We start from the raw sequence: 18,341 nt of genomic DNA on the forward strand, positions 1-18,341 counted from the left end.
CACGTTGGGCTCCCTGCATGGAGCCTGCTTCTCCCTCTGCCTGTGTCTCTGCCTCTTTCTGTGTCTCTCATGAATAAATAAATGGAATCTTAAAAAAAAAAAATGGCCCAGAGAATTAGTTAGTTGAGCCAACCAGGGATCTGTTTCACTGTCTTCTCCATTATAAAATCCTTTTTCCTAAAAAAATGAGGCATGCCAACTCAATTTGAGAATGATGTCTCAAGTTAGAAAGAAGAGAAAGTTATGAACAGGTACTTTATTCTTCAGCCCAGTCTTAGTCTCTGATCTGTTTTCTAGGGAAATTGGCTTCAGGAGGAAACGAAAGCTATTTTCACCAAAATTTCCAAAGATATTAAGAGCATGAGGCAGTTACACCCTGGAACACACGAATCGAAGCACACTACAGAAGTGAGAGAAAGAACTTCACTGCCCTAAACATAAAGCTGAATGGAGCTTCCTCAGCATCAACAGTGACTTAGTTTTGCCACAGTAGAGCAGCTTCAGTTCAGCAGAGCATCAACATAACTTAGTTTGCATGATTATCATCAAGAGACCATCACAATATCAGCAGCATTAAAGTTCCTTGGAAGGACTATGTCGGCACTATTTTAGCAGCACTATTTTAACAATGTATATTACCTTGAAATATGACGCAAGAACAAAATCAGGAAGGAAAAGGAAAAAAGTTATGCCAGGTGGGGCATCTGGGTGGCTCAGTCCATTAAGAGTCTGACCCTTGATTTTGGCTCAGGGCATGATCTCAGGGTTGTGAGATAAGAGCCCTACCTTGGGCTCCAGGCTGAGTGTAGAGCCTGCTTGCTCTCTCTCTCTCTCCCCTGCTTCTCTCTCTTTCTCAAAAAAAAAAAAAAAAAAAAAATTAATTTAATTAAATTTGAAAAGTTATGCCAGTGATCCTAAAATAATTGGGGAAACTTCAAGAGGAGCTGTAGGTCCCACAAGAATTAGTTAAAGGAAATACAAAAAACATAATATTTTTTGCCTTTAAGGTTTTCTCTTTTTTCTGTATAATCTAAAAATAAGAAATAAATTAAGCAGTATAATCCAGAAAGGTTCCAACAATACAAAAGTAAATAAATATCTGGAACAGGATAGAGTACAAGCCACACCTGGATCAGTCTGCTATTTACAATCAGCAAATGGCAATAGGGTCAAAATACAATCCTCCAATGCAATGAGGTAAAAATGGGCTACGCACACAGCAGAGTGCAACAACAGGGGAGTGAACGTTGAAGGCTGGTTCCCTCACTTCTACTCCTTTGTAATCTCTTTCCTGTCCACTTCTCCAGCTTTTCTTACTTTGTTTATAAATATTAAGGATACTGGATAGGACTATTGACCTGTGCCTTTACATACATTAGCCCTAATACATACATATGGAATAGAGAAAACATTTTAAGAAACATATACCATGCATAAAATTAGAAGAAAAAGTTCCCATAGTGCATTCAGCTCAAGTTGCTGTTCCTTATTTAGGATGCTATTATAGCTTCTTTGCTAGAATGTTGATTTCTAGAATTGTTCACTGTTAGCAATTCACCATAAAATTCCAGAAGCATGTCATGTGAGATTTCATCAAATATAAGAGTTAATCAGATTCTTTTAATTCTCTGCATACATTTTCTCAAAATAACATGTACTATCCTTAAGAAAATGAGATCCAAAATATGATCAAAGCAAAAATAACCTATTCCCTATGGAAACACAAAGGCTCTAGCAAGTACCTTTCCAATTTATATAAACAGAGACAAATAGGTTAATTTTGTTTATTGTTTTTTTAATGGCTTTCGGTCAGGATCTCATTTGTACAAATGTTATTTTATTATTATTATTATTACTATTAAAATCTTCTTTTAAAAGGGTGCTTCCTCAAGACAAAGGTATCTCATGGTATAAGTGGCATGAGTATGTTTTGTGAAATTGAATTATGGCTAGCATTTCTCTAATTACCATTTTTTCATGAGAATTCATTTTTCAACAATAATATTAGAAAATAATTAATACCTTCAGGACAAGGACCTGAACTTTATGCAAATATAGATTAGAGAAGTCCAAATTATTTTTTAATGAGCTATATGTATTATGTCTCCCTATCTAGAGTTCATCTGGACCATAGCATTAAATAAGCTTAGAGTTAATTAAGCGTATTATAACTATTCCTGGCTTCTGCCTTTATTAGTATGAATCCGCCAGCTCAGAGGCACTCAGCAAACATGGAAATACTTTATCACCACTCTACTCCAAAACACCTTGAAATATTTCAATCCTGTCTATACTCTTGGGATAATTCTAGAAGCTCAAACCTATTGGATTCTTTTCGAAATCCATTACTTTTCTATTTATATAAATATGAATTGCAGGAATAGAGGAGGCTTTCTTTGTAGATGTTGATTTATATTAATAAGAGCTATAGTCAAACAATTGCTCTTGAGCACATGCACACAAGAAGGAACGATATCTCCTGCTGCAGAGATACTGGCTCAGGCATCAGCAGATTAAATGAACAGATTTGCTTCGTATTTTAGTGTGTTAAATTGAATACAAGTCATAATAGAAAATCTCAACATGCAAATGAAATCAGAAGAGCTTTTCTAATTTTCAGGAAGGGAACGAGAGAATCAATCTTTCGGTTAAAAAAAGAAAATCTGCAGACCACCTATTAATAGCTGATCGCATTTTGGGAGCAGCCAAACTAATTTAACTTATACCTACTCAGTTTGTGTTAGCTAGAAGAGCAAACTCTTTCGGAAATAACCCTATTAAATTTTACCCCCAATTTAAAAGAAACATCACTTACATGAGACAATCCTATGGGGGAAAAAACAACACTGTGAATATCAACACTGAAAAATATCAATATCTACAGAAAAGAAACAGGGGCAGCCCGGGTGGCTCAGCGGTTTGGCGCCCGCCTTCGGCCCAAGGCGTGGTCCTGGCGACCCGGGGTCGAGTCCCACATTGGGCTCCCTGCATAGAGCCTGCTTCTCTCTCTGCCTGTGTCTCTGCCTCTCCCCCCCTCCCTCTCTCTCTCTCTCTCTCTCTGTGCCTCTCATGAATAAATAAATACAATCTTTAAAAAAAAAAAAAAGAAAGAAAAGAAAAGAAACAGACATTCATTTCCTAGTAGGGATTCAGCAGGGAAGGAAAAGAGCAGAGTCAAGATGTATTTTCCATGGATCTGGTTTATACACCCTCAGGGCATATTTCCACAGCTGTGGCAAAATCCTTTATAGGAGAAAGATTTGACATTTTAAGTTATTTTCCCAGTCTCTTCCATGTAGTTTTGTGATAAAATAAAGTCAGGCACCCTGAAAAGGTGGGCTATCAAAAGGACAATGGATTCTGGATTCAGAGAAACTAGACTTTAAATACAAGCACTGCCATTCACTAAGTGAATTACCTCAGAAAATCAGTTAACTTTTCTCAGACTCCTTCCTACAGTAAAGAGAATTCCCTACCCAAATAGAACCATTGAAGGAAAAAAATCCAGCAGATTTTCTGGAAGACAATGGGTACTCAATAATTATCAGTTCGCTTATCTTTGGCATTATCTCCACTCTAATTTTCCATGCTATCAGCTGCTACTCAAAAACTTTGAGTTCCTTCATGTGATCTGGACTTTCATTTCTTTATATTCTACTTTACTCCCAGGCTATCACAAGTTTTGAGTACATACTACATTATTTAAAAGTCCTAAAAACTTTCTCTCCCTAGCATCTCATTCCATTTCTTCCCTAGGATTAGGGGCAAAAAAACAGAACTATGGCCAATGGAATCAACATGAGTAGGCTTTTGTACTAAAAGGTAAAGCTTCTGTTGGAAAGAATAAAGACATTTTAAAGATAGCTGGACCCAGGTAAACATACTGTTGGTCCTCTTGAATGACTTTTCTCTTGAAATACTCTCCTTAGAATTCCCGGTGCCTGAAAAGATCTTTTTCCTATTAGAAGAGGCATTGTTTCCCACACTCACAACCCTAAAGGAAGAATGCACGGAGGAAAGGAACTAAGGTGCAGGCTGCTTAAGCCTGCCCATTGTTTGGGACACAGTAGTCCTAGTGATACGTATGAAGTACAGCTTTGTTCTCTAGAGATGGACACATAAGCATTTCAAAGCCAAATGAGTAATTAATTACTTTTCTTTTCAATCACATGGGACTCAGATTAGGATGGACAAGGAGGGCTGCAACTGTTTTTTATCAGACACGTAGGACATTCAGAGGTTCAAATCCTGTCTATATACTTTCACTATACCTCCAGTAGTTAAACAAAAGTAGGCCAACTTTCTTGAATTACATACAAAACACCTTACAATACTATAAAATATAATTTCATTACTTTACTAAAAGCATAAAGATTTAGTACTTCATAAAGAACAGTCTTCTCCAAAAATAAGTCATAAAATATCTGATCACAGAATTTACAAGAACTCTCTTAGATTACACATTCAATTACTTATAAATACTAATTTTTGATGGACCAGTGCAGTAGGCTAAATAGGCTAAATAATTCTGATCACAGAATTTACAAGAACTCTCTTAGATTACACATTCAATTACTTATAAATACTAATTTTTGATGGACCAGTGCAGTAGGCTAAATATGGACCCCCAAAATATCTAGGTCCTAATCCCTGAAATCTGTGAATGTTGTTATATATGATTATATTTTATATAGCAAAAGGAACTTCACAGAGATGATAAGTTAAGAATCTTAAATTAGGGAGATTATACTGCATTATCCAGATAGATCTTTTTTTTTTTAAGATTTTATTTATTTATTCATGAGACATACACACAGAGAAAGAGACAGAGGGAGAAGCAGACTCCATTCAGGAAGCCTGATGTGGGACTTGATCATAGGACCCTGGGATCATGACCTGAGCCTAAGGCAAATACTTAACCACTGAGCCATCAAGGTGTCCCTATCCAGACAGATCTTAAGTGTAATCACTAGCATCTTTATAAGAAGGAGGCAGAGGAAATTTGCTAACAAAAGAGGAAAGGTAATGTGGCCATGCTTCTGGCCCTGAAGACGGAAGAAGAGCCATGGGCCAAGGAATACAAGGGATGCAGCTCTAGAAGCTAGAAAAGGCAAGAAAGCAGATTCTCCCATAAAGCCTCTCTAGGGAGTATGACTTTGCTGACACCTTAGTTTTGGCCCAGTTTTTTGGACCCATTTTTAACTTCTGGCTTCCAGAACTACAAGAAAATAAAGTTCTGTTGTTTTAAGTCAGTAAATTAGGAATAACTTACTATAGCAGCCATAGGAAACCAATACAATCAGAAATGTCTAATTAAATAGAAACTTGTTAAGGATCAAATAATAGAGATGTGAACAAGAAATAAAGCTTTCCCAAATTCTTTAACCCTAGTTAGGTATCTCTCATGTTAAGCGCTCGCACAGCATAGCACAATTCCCTTTTGTGGCATCTCTTACATACTCTGGAGTTAAATTATTTGGTTGTCTCACTTCCACAAAACAGAAAGTCTATGACATCAAGATCTATATCTGCCTTGTTCATCTTTGTATCCTATGGCTGACACGTTGCCTCATTGATAAATATTTGTTGAAAAGATGAATTTTGTTGAAAAGAAGAGAGAATGAAAGAATGAATTACTTAAGAAGAGTGCCAAGCAGAGAAAAACAATTTGAGGAGACACAGGAAGAAAACGGATTACCCCAAATGCTTAATAAATTGTTGGTCAGCGTAAGGAGGAAAAATTAACTTATTCAGGAGATTATTTTATGTTTTTCTTGGCCAACTTTGCTCACATTTAAGAGGCAAGGCACAAAAAGGCAGCCAGAATAAAATCAAAATTTTGTGCAATTCATAACTTTTAAACAGACCTTAATCACAAAAGGTAAACATTTTGTGTCACCTAAATCTATAACATTTATAGATAAGCATAGGATTAAGTTAAGTCTTAAAGCAATCTATTTAACACATTTTATAAATTATATTTAAATGTATTTTGGGCACGTAGGTTGCTCAGTTGGTTAAGCATTGGACTCTTGATTGCAGTTCCGGTCATGATCTCAGGGTCATGAGGCTAAGCATCAACTCCACACAGGGTGTGGAACATATTTAAATTCTTTCTCTCCCTCTCTCTCTGCTTCTCCCCTCATCATTCTCTCTCTCTCTCTCTCAAAGAAAAAGTAAATAAAATAAAACAAAATGCATTTTACTGTATTATACATAATAAAGATATCACTTTTATACTTCTGCTGTGTTATTATATACTCTAAGTAGTGATCCTTTGAAGCAAATTACACATACAGTACTTTAACTGTTTTTACAAAACCAAAAATCAATAGTCAAATTCAAGAAGGAATTCTCATCTTTAGAACCAAATCCTTTATACTCTCCAAATGATTCTATCTCCCTTTTCTACACAGAAAAGACAACATTCACTGAAGCTTTAGTCTCGTCAACAATCAACTTTTCTTTAAAACACAATCATACACATAAAAATGATAGCACCTGAATCAGCTATCTCGTAGGCTAACTTGTCCAGTAACTTCTTTGTTAAAAGTATTTATATTGCCCAGTCATTAGGGCTAGCTTTTTCCCCTCTCAATCATTTAATCTAACAGATGTGAAAACTTACACCTGTAAAAGTGTTTCCTATTACTATATGCATATCAGTGACAGCAAATCTAATAGATATGTATCCCAAACAAAATGCTTCCTTATGACAAAACTGTATGTCCTGGGATCTTTTGCACCTGTTAATCTGAAAGCAAAATTTGGATCTGAAACTTTGTAATTTTTATTTGAGTTTTGTGCAGCTGTTCAAACTACTATGCTAATAGGAAAATCAAATGTCATTTATTCAGAGGAGGAATTAACTTTTATAATAATACACATTTCAGAAATTCTCATGTAGATAAATACTGTTTTGTTCTGTGTCACTGAATTCGTGTCTCCAGTTTGGGAGCTATGTATGACTATGTAAATCAACTAGGACAGCAGAATGATCCACTGCAAACCAATACAAATACTTAACAACACTAGTGTTATTACAAAGAATTTCTCGAAGTAAATATATACCATAGTGAAAGGCTAAGGAAAGAATATTGATTAATGTTTATATTTACCACCATAAAATATATAAATTCAAATAAACTAAATTCTCACTTGTATATAATGTATATATAAATATGTCTGCTTCAGTATAACCCAAGCTAAATTTGCAAATGTTTCCAGTACAGAACTCAATTTCAAATATTTCTAGTACTTCATCAACGGCAATTAAGAAAACATAAGAAATGGGCTGCCTGGGTGGCTCAGTGGTTGAGCATCTGCCTTCGGCTCCGGGTGTGAGCCCAGGGTCCTGGAATTGAATTCCGCATCAGGCTCCCCTCTGCCTCTGTCTCTGCCTCCCTCTCTCTGAATCACTCATGAATAAATAAATAAAATCTTAAAAAGAAAACGTAAGAAATGTTTCAAGTTCATAGCAGACTGAAGGATTTTTTTTCTCTTTCTATTTCACAAGTTTACTTAATTTTCCCAGTATGTAAAAGGAAACAAGTTTTATCTCAAGGATTACTATATTGATTTTGTGAAAACAAATGAGATCATATGTTTAAATATATTTTGAATATTTTTAGACAAAAGTTTAATAACTGTTTAGAATAGTTATATTCTAATTATATATATTCTAATATTACCACAATTCCTTAACTGCAAGATGCACACATTTTTGTTTTAACATTTCTACACGTGTATGAAACTTATATTCAGTGACATTTCACACCTGGACAAAATTGTTCTCTGTTTTTATTAGTGATATATAATAATGGTGCATCCAACAACTGAAGTCATCTTGCATTGAAGTAAATTATTTGGCATATAAGATAAAGCAAATATACATTTTAATTTCTTTTGTGATATCATGCAGTATGTAGAAAAATTAACACAAAATGAGAATTAAATATTAAGTTATCATAATTTCACACTACATATTAAGAAATGTACTAAATATTAGATGCTTTTTTTGTGAAATGTAAAATTCACTTACAAAAATAAAGTAATGGCATATAAATGCAAAAGATCTATACTGCAATATCTAACTATGTCCTGTGCTTAATCTGAAGGCTGTTCATAACTTAGGGATGGAAAAAACTGTTTGATACTTTCCATTTGCTACCAAATAATTTTGCAAGTTAACCCTGCCTCCCAGGTCTAAAAATCATGCTGTAGGTTAGTGTGCATCTAAGAGAAATGTATGGTGCTTATTTACAAAAGAAATAAAATTTTAAGACAGCAACCTGTGTCAAAAGATTGCAAAAGATCATGAAAAGCTAAAATTTACCACAAATCTGCCTAAGTCTCTTTGCCACAGTACCTCAGATCCTCAATCCATCTGGTTAAGGCACTGCTTGTTAAAATGCTGTAATTATCAGAGATGACTTTTCCTAAACTGCCACTAGCCATTTCCTAAACAACTAAGATAGAATAGCCTGAAAGACTGGTTGGCCATTAACAAATGAATTCCTGAAGAACTACACATGTTTTGATTAGGAGCAAGGAAATGTGCTCAAAATTGCAAAGAAGATTTATATCAGAATCTAACTTCAGTCAATTAGTCAGGCTAAGAAATATCAGAATGACAACAATGAAACATGGGTGATAAGAAAGCTCCAAGTATTCCAAGTATTCTGGGCTAAATTATTGAACTATCATGATCTAGATCTGGCACTAAAAAGAGTTTTAGAAATCACAAAATGGTAACCTTGATCTAGTGAATATCTGCTTGCATACTTTTTTATTAAAACCTTGCTTTTTGAGAGTTAAAAAGATCATCAAATTCTTTCTTCATTCTAGGGCATCATGGAATAATGACCTGGATTATATTTCCATTAAGGTCACATCTTTACAGGAAGATAGATGAGTGAAAAAAACTTACTTTGAAAACTATAGTAGTCATAAAAAAATTATTAAGAAACAGTCGTCTTGGGTTTAAGAAGGTACAAACTTACAGTCATAAAATAAACAAGTCATGGAGATAAAAAGTGTAATATAGAGAATATAACCAATTATATTAAATAACTTTGTATGGTAACTACACTTCTGGTGAGCACTGAAAAATATAAAATTGTTGAATCACTATGTTGTACACCTAAAATACTGTATGTATGTCAGTTATACTTTTAATAATATGAATGAATGAATGAGTGAATGAATGAATGAATGAATGAACAAGCTTCTTTCCTTTAAGGATTAAGAAACGAGTTTCTTTCCTTTAAGGATTAAGAAATGCAACAAGCCAATTTGAAGGTTTTAAAATTATTAAAAAACAATCACTCTAATTTTGAACAAGGACTCTATCAACTTTTTTGAGCTGAAGAATAGTTATGCATGTGTACCTCAGATTTCTGTGGTCTTTAGTCTCAGTCTGGCACCTCCAATGTTCACACAGATTGTCTCAACATGAAATTTGCAAAACAAAGATCAAAGTACATTTAAATATGTGGTTGAGGCTGAAGAATCTGTCAGTGGAAAAGATCTCCAAGATACAAACTGTGATCTTTCAAAGACAGCTTCTGTTCAGCAACAGAACCCAAACACAAAGACCCATTTTGGTCGAGGGGATGAAGCCAAAGCATTTTTGCATTAAGCTTGGATTATGGACTTCCTAATTAATTTATGACTTACAGCTCTTAATGGTAACTGTTTCTAATCCATTTCAAGAAGAAGGATACCTAGAATACCTGTCCTAGGACAGGACAGGAAGTTAAATATATTAAAATGCTAAATATTAGAAATGGGTCCTTAGAACTCATTTAATAAAACCACCTTACATTACAGACCTGGAAACTAAGGCCTAGAGAAGGAAAAGTGACTTACCAAATATTACACAATCTTTAATGCAAAAGGAGGAAACAGATCCCACATGTCCTTACTCATTGCCAAGTGCTCTTTCCCCCATTATCACAATGCTCCTCCCTTAGAGCACGACAAAAATCAACTGAATGTGAGGCAATGATTTACCATACGTCATACTTAAGTTTTGGCAGCATGTCACTACTTTTCCAAAGCCACAGTTATCTGAGTTACTAAAGATTGACAGTACTATTTCAGTGAAGTTTATTGTTCACATGAAACCATTACAAAGTATAGTAAGAGATAGAACAAATTTGATTTTGAAGTTGACTTTTTGTGCTTAGAGCATGTGATGAGGGAAAATGTTCTGACAGTTCAAGCTTACTCAAGCTTAATGACAGATCTAAATTGGAGCTTGGAGATAAAAGAAATTCTTTAGTGATGCCTCAGTTGTCATTGATTGCTATGAGCAATTTTAAAGCTATTCAAGATGAGAATTGCCAGCTTGGTTCTGAAAGGGGAGAAAGTGGTACATAAGATTAGAGGCTGGTACAAATGCTATCTTGGTTTAAAAAGAGAGGACAGTTTTGTATCACATACATAGGTGACAATCGTGACTACATATAGACATTTATCAGCAGGAAATGACTCAATGGGTGTTCAGAGTAGTGTAAGCACCAGCTGTGCTAAGGAAGAGGAAAATGAAAGGCAGCTTGCCTTATAAGGATCATCAGCAGCAAGATGGCTGAAAAAATAAATAAGCAGTTTCTAAAGCTGAGAGCTAATAAAAAATAATAAAAAGATGATCTTCATAAATTACAGGATATCTTCCTCCTACTTGCTGAAAATCCTTGAATTAAAAAGATATAGAGTCCATTTTGAGAAATTCAATTTCATCAAATGGAAAGTGAAAGCATCTCCAATTCTACTTATACACTGAAGCCTTCATGCCCCATTTGCACTATTCATATTGAATCTCATAATAAGTTTCTACCTATTGAGTCCAAATAAACGGAAGTTATCAAAATGTTCTGTTTTTAACTGATCTTTTAAATCACTCTGTCTCTAGTATTTTATCCTTATAAAATATCCTTAGTCCTTAAGACTACTAATTAATAGATGTGCTTTCCCCTAAATGAGTTAATAGTATCATTAATTTAAAAGTAGGAGCCAGAAATAGAGAAGTTCAGAAATCACCAAAATATTTTTTTACTAAAAAACCTCTCTCCACTAATAGAATAGATGACCCCAGGAAAACAAAAAAACAAACATATAGCCCCAATTGACATTTTCTCTGAAACATTCCTCTTAACTGTGTCATTCCCTAAATACACCAAGCATATTCATATTTGGTGCTTTTTTTAAAAATTAAATAGTCCATCTATATGAAATAATATTCTCCACCTAATGTACATATTGCATTCTCCAACACCTAACTGCAGTATCACTTTAGTGATCAGAACTCTTGTCACAGAGAAATAGTCCTGCCTCCATATTCCTCCATTATAGGATAGTGACTCTTGTATAGTATGTTATTTGTCTCTGTATTTTCCCCAAAATTCATAAAATTAATCAGGACATAACAAATACTATAAAATATTATATAAACAAATGAAAAGGGACCCTTTTATAAATAGGGCCGAATATTTCCTTGCTTCCAATGAAAATTACAACAGATTATGAAATTTACCTAAAGACAACCTTGCCAGAGATTTTTATTTTGACATATTTCCCGCAAATTAACATTTTTTTCTATAGAGAAGCATCTCATTGTATCATTTTCCCAATTAAGTATTTATTGTTAGTAAAGGAAATTACACAGCAATTGTAAGAGTGTCTTTGTATAATGCATTAGGTAATAGCTTTCCCATTCTTTTCCAGCAATAGAGAGAAATTCATCAGGAAGGGTATTTTCTGTTGGCCTAGACCAAGGTTAAGACTGATAAATATAGAAATGGAAAGATAGTGTTATAGAAATTTCAGAATCCACTTCTTTTCAGAATCATGATGCTTAGGGAGAGGAAGAAGCTCATCACACAAATACCTGTGTATATAAACACACACACACACACACACACATACCTTCTCTGTCATTGACACCGTCACACCTACTATATCAGAGTTATCAGGAGACAGAGTCACAGTACCTCATATCATGCTACCTGCCAACATATTTCTTTGCACAATTCTTTTATAGGAAATAAAAAATCTTCTATACATTTATTTTTGTTATTTGAATGAACCTGGGCAGAAAAGTCCAGATGATCTTAGTAAAGTGAACTGGCAAAATCCAATAGAAATCTCCTAACAGGGGATCCCTGGGTGGCTCAGAGGTTTAGGACCCGCCTTCAGCTCAGGGCATGATCCTGGAGTTCCGGGATCGAGTCCCACATCGGGCTCCCTGCATGGAGCCTGCTTCTCCTCTGTCTGTGTCTCTGCCTCTCTCTCTGTGTCTCTCATTAATAAATATATAAAATCTTAAAAAAAAAGAAATGCCCTAACAAAGAAAAGAAAATACTTTAAATGGTAAATTATGCCATATCAGGGGAACTCTCATAGTCCACAGATGTTACAAATTTACTAATAAAATATGTCCAATCCCAACATCTGGGTATCTTCACTTGTTTGTTTTACTAGAAATAATCCTACTGGCAAAATATCATTGTTTTCTATGACGAATTGAGGTCTGCAGTCTTGTGTTACTTTTCAAGAAAGATTCTACATTCCTGTTCATTTTCTCAAATTTTCTGTAATTAGAGTGGGGGGAAGTCCATATAAATAACCTCCCGTGTGTGTTTGTTCTCTGCAAAGGTATAGATAATATTATCTTGAACCAGAGCAAAAATAGTGTTGACCTTCTCAAGAATGTATACGATCAGTCTTAAAATGAGATAGTTACACTTAATATGCCCTATTTTTATTCAAATAGACATGAAAAGAATCTAACATGACGTGGAATTCTAACACAGACTATTTTATTAGACAAAATATCATCTTTTGTAATGTTTGCTTACACTGCAAAATTACCAAGAGGTAAAACATTTCTAAGGTTACATCAGAAGAACCCTATAATTCACATTTGTGAAAGATCAAATGTTTCTCTAAAAATATTTCAAGAGTGTTACTGATGCTATAGCAAAGAGTTACCAAACTGTCAAAGTGTGGTTGCAATTTGGATCTTGTAATAATAAGACTGCCCTGTGGCTTTCTGACTTAATGAAGTAGAATTTTCAGCGCACAAACCACTCCAGAAGAGCTTTGGAAAGAGGCAATGATTCCTACAACACACAAATAATATGGTAAATTAAAAGAAAAGTGCTGAATATGATTAAGAAGTCTGAAAGACACAGTTCAACATATTAATTTATTCCCAGGAGCAAACTGAAACACAAGCTTTATAGCTCACTAAGCATTAACTTAAAAAAAAACTGATTTGCTGATAAATTTCTGATCACTACTTATCATTCCAGTTTATGCTCTTGCCTAGATTGCCATACAATGGGCACTTGTGTTGTAGAAATGCTTGAATGATTGATTTGGGCTATGTTCCTTCCAACAATCTAAATATTCTGGGATTGACTATATTTTTACTTACCATGAAATTGGTTCATAATCCAGAAAGTAAAAAAATCTGGATAATAAATTTAATGCATCAAAATAGTTCTTTTAATAAACATCCCTTTAATTTAGAAGACATAGCAATTGTATTCTCAAAGTCTTTGTTTTACTAACTGCTGAAAATGAGGCTTTATTTTTTTAAATTTTTTTATTGTTTTATTTTTAAAACAGTAAACCATTACTGATTTATAGGGGATTAATTTTTTGGCCGTTCTTAAGTAAAAAGATATAAATCATTTTATCTTCTGTATATTAAAAGTTTATTTGCTCTTATAATATGTATATCCCTTTTTTTAAATCCAATTATTCATACAGGTATATAGTTATATCTCATGTTTCCTTCTAAAATAGAACACATGTAATCTCATGTGGAAATAAAAAAGCACATTCTATCATGTCAAAATATACCCACATTTATAAGATTCTTAAAACTTAGCAAAACCCAAAAGTCATCTGATTCTTATACTTTCAAAGACTAGACCCTCAACCTCCAATCTCCTAAATAGCAATGTACTTCTAATGAAATCTAAAATAAATTGAATGACTAAAGGTTATAAATAGAACAAGCCTATATCCAACCTAGAAAAACTGGATTGATAATTGTAACCAAATGATAATCTTATATATAATTTGATTTTAATTTCAATGACATTTAATCTTTGGTTCACATAAGAACCAAAATTCAAGGATATATGAAGGTGTGATTGAAGAGATTGTTCTGAAGCCACTGCAAAAAAAAAAAAAAATTATCAAGACACTCCTGTGAGTGCCTTTCTATATAGAAAACTATGGTAAAATTTTCACTTTATTATGGGGAGAATTCTCTAAAAAGTACACTGAAAGATGTTCTCTTCCAAGAGATCCTGAAAAGGGTGCTGGAGTTTGTGAACTTATACTGGGTCATAATTTTAGTTCCTTTTGCTAATGTTTCTGCCCCATTTTTTGTAATAATATAAAATAGAGATGAAACTCTGGTCACAAGAAATGTACCTTAAATTTTCTATAACCTAACATTTTCTATCTAGACATATTCCACATGGGGTTACCCAGAGTTACCCAGTCTATCTGGAGTTTTCCAGTTATTTCATGGTTTTCTGTCATTTTATTTATTTTTTTTAAAAAATTATTTGTTTATTGGTGTTCAATTTGCCAACATAAAGAATAACACCCAGTGCTCATCCCATCAAGTGCCCCCCTCAGTGCCAGGCACCCAGTCACCCCCACTCCGTGCCCACCTCCCTTTCTTCCACCCCTTATTCGTTTCCCAGAGTTAGGAGTCTCTCATGTTCTGTCTCCCTTTCTGATATTTCCCATTCATTTTTTCTCCCTTCCCCTTTATTCCCTTTCACTATTTTTTATATTCCCCAAATGAATGAGACCATATAATGTTTGTCCTTCTCCGATTGACTTATTTCACTCAGCATAATACCCGCCAGTGTCATTTTAGGGCCTCAATACCATACACTTGCTTGAGTCTATGCTCTCTGGAGTCAGTCTGAGGGTCTGTGGGGAAACCATCTAATCCTAGATCATTGTCATCTGTATACCAACATGTACATCCCCTCATGAATAAGTAATAGATGTGTGGTTAAGAGTGCAGCTAAGTGGCTTAATCTCTCTGTACTTTACTTTTATTTTAAATAAAATAGAAATAATAATAAATTGTAGTCTATCTAATAGCATTTTCATGAAGAATTTGTGAGATAGTACATAAGAAATGCTTAGAATACTTGGCATCTGCCAAGTTAATAATAAATGTTAGCTACTGGTAGCTATTATCCCATCCTAGATTAAATTTAAATCTTCAATCCATGCAAGTTGCTGACAGGTCCCCACTCCTGATTCACCTTGTCCTCATTCATTTTCTGGTCCAAACCATTTATGTATATCCCACATTCCTGAACACAAGACTTCTTGGATTATGCTTTCTCTTAGTAATGTCTGTATCCTTCTTGAACACACAGAAAACATTTGAAATTCTAAGGGTGCCTCACATTGACAGACCTCCTTAGACACACCAATCATGAATAAAGATATTGTCACACCATGCATGCTAAGGAAAAAGCCCGAGACCAGATCCATTTTGATAATTTGGCTAGTGCACAGAAGAGAATCAAGGCAAAGGCCACCTTTTCAAACAAACATACATACATCCCTAAGTGTCCCTTCCTTCATCTACTCCCACTCTGCTCTCTAAAAGGCAGTGGAAATTTTATTTGGTCTGGAAGGGAGGGAGGCAGGGACAGAATTTTCTCTGAATTGATATTGTCATTTTTTTCATGTTTATTGTTTATGAAATAAATTGTATGTCCAAAACTTCTTCAGGATTAAGTTTTTGTTGGCCAAAAGTAGCATGTTCTTATATCTACTGAGGCTTCAGATGCTCAAAATCTGTAATGTACCCCTTTGAGGCAATGTATATCCCATAAGGAGGACAAGGGATAGTGGTTTGGGGCAGCAAAAATTCCTGGGGGAAACAAAATAGTTAATATATTAAAATATGATCCTGCCAAATATAAATTGAAATCAACATCAATGCTCTTTTTGCTCATGTCAAAGAAGATACATAAGAATTAAGACATATTTTAACGCAATTCCAACATCCACTTTAGAACATCTCTATCAGGTATATGATTTTTAGAACTTAGATAAACTGAATGATGTCATATATTGCTATGTATATAGCTTTTAAAACTTTCAAAGTTTCAAACATATAAAAATGTGATTCAATGAAAATGAAGTTTCATTTTCAAATACAAAATTCTGTTTTTTACAAAGAAAATATATATCCATAAGTTGCAGATTTTTTGTTGTATTTACTAGGATATTTATGAAAAAAGAACAAAAGGAAATCACTTACTTGGGCTTCTTTTTCAGTAAAAATCATTCCAATATATTAAGTAAAAAAAATTGGGTCAGCTTTGGCAATATTAGGCCTCCAGATCCATAAGACTTTCATAATCAGTGCTGCCCTACAGCTCTTTGAATTATGATATATTCTAAGCATGTTAGCATATCTTCTGAATGGAATATGAGGAAGATGTGGTATTTTTACTAATTAGTGTCAGTTAAGCACTGAATATGACTACCAAACAAAGCAAAATAATCTCTCTAGGATATAAATAAAACTTTAACATAAATCACTTTTCTCCATGTAGAAAAAAAAGCTTTACATGATTTTTTAAAAATTTGGAGGAAACTCTAGTTTAAATCTAGGGATATTTTTAAAATGAGTATCAGAAAGAAATGACAAATCAATACAAAAGAAAAAATTTAGGGATTCAAAAACTATTTTAAAGTACTTTGTATTGCAAGGCCCATAAAACTGATGTGGTCTTATTATAAAAAATAAGCTATATAAGGATATAGCCTTTATCTAACTTTTTCCCCACTGAATCTTCAGTTCTCATAACATTAAATAAAATATGAAAATCATTCCACAAATACCAGTTGGTATGGAGAAAATACATCATTTTATCCTCACTACATATTTGTTATACAATAAAAAGAGATCATTTTCATCAATTTCAAAAACAGAAATGGTGAGTGATTTTTTTTTATCAAATAACACACAGTATAGTCAAAGACATGAAACATTACCAAGTCCTAATTTAATTAAGTGTTCTTTCTTCAGGAGTTGAGCCAGATTTCTGAAGTTTCTAAAGATGTATGTATGTTGTTAAATGACGTGAAACTGCTGTTTTAATTCTATACGGAACTTGGAACTTTGCCAGTTTCAGAAATAAAGATTTTGAGGGGTCCCTTTTAAATCTATATGTACTGAAAGATAACCTTGTTTTGTTTTGTTTTTTTTAAGATTTTATTTACTTATTTGAGAGGGACAGAGTACTCGCGCAGGGGGAGTGACAGGCGGTGGGGGAAGGAGGGAGACACTCTCCGCTAAGCTGGTAGCCCAAAGACCCAGAGCTCAATTTCAGGACCCTGAGATCCTTAAGCCAAAACCAACAGTTGGAAACCAACTGAGTCATCCAGGCACTCCCTGAAGGACAATCTCCCTAAGAAGCTGCCCCATCTTTGTATGTATCCATCTTGCTTATCCTTAATGAGATCACTCAGCACGAAAATAAGGGACCTATACAAATAAAATAAAGCATATGGAGTCTAAACTATCACAATAAATAACCCAACTTACTCTACTTTGTGCTAAAAGAGCTCTATGACTTTGTCATGCCTTTGAGCTTTTCATAGTACAAAATTAATATGTCACATTGGTTTAGCTGTAGGAGGGCCACCAAAGCCTCAACCATTTGATCACTTTCTAACCTCTCACCAGTCTCCATAATTTTCAAGCAACTCCCTTCTTAGTTTATACCAAGATAGTTTCATTAGGCAATTCCCCCAATTTACAGCTGCAGTATTTCATTCATTCCTGGGATTAGAAGGAAACACTAAAGTATCTGGCCAAATCAAAACTAATTTAGCAGTGAACTCAGCATTGTGAAAGAAATTAAAGTCATGTTAAATAAGAAAAAGTTAAAGGAATCAGTAATTATTAACAGTGAGAAAATTCTAAGAACGAGGCAAGGTCATGGTCCTCAAACATTTGAAAGGCTGAAAAGTTCCAAAAGGGACTATATTATACTAGAGGTAGTATGTAGAAGAGTGGGGAAGAACTAGTACTAGTAGCTAGAAGGTTAAAGAGCATAGGTTTCATTTCAATATAGGAAGTCAGAGCTATTCAAATATAGAATGGGTTACACAATTCAGCCCATGTGAAAATCTTCACTATTTTTTGTCACTGAACTTGTCCAAGTGTAGATTAGAAAACCACTTGGTGGGGTTGATCTAACCCAATTCAATCATTACGTTAAGGTTTGGATTTCATGACCTTTCAAGTCCATTCCAACCCTGAGATT

Source organism: Nyctereutes procyonoides, unplaced genomic scaffold (genome assembly GCF_905146905.1).
Source record: "Nyctereutes procyonoides isolate TBG_1078 unplaced genomic scaffold, NYPRO_anot_genome, whole genome shotgun sequence".
Classification (NCBI taxonomy): Eukaryota; Metazoa; Chordata; class Mammalia; order Carnivora; family Canidae; genus Nyctereutes; species Nyctereutes procyonoides.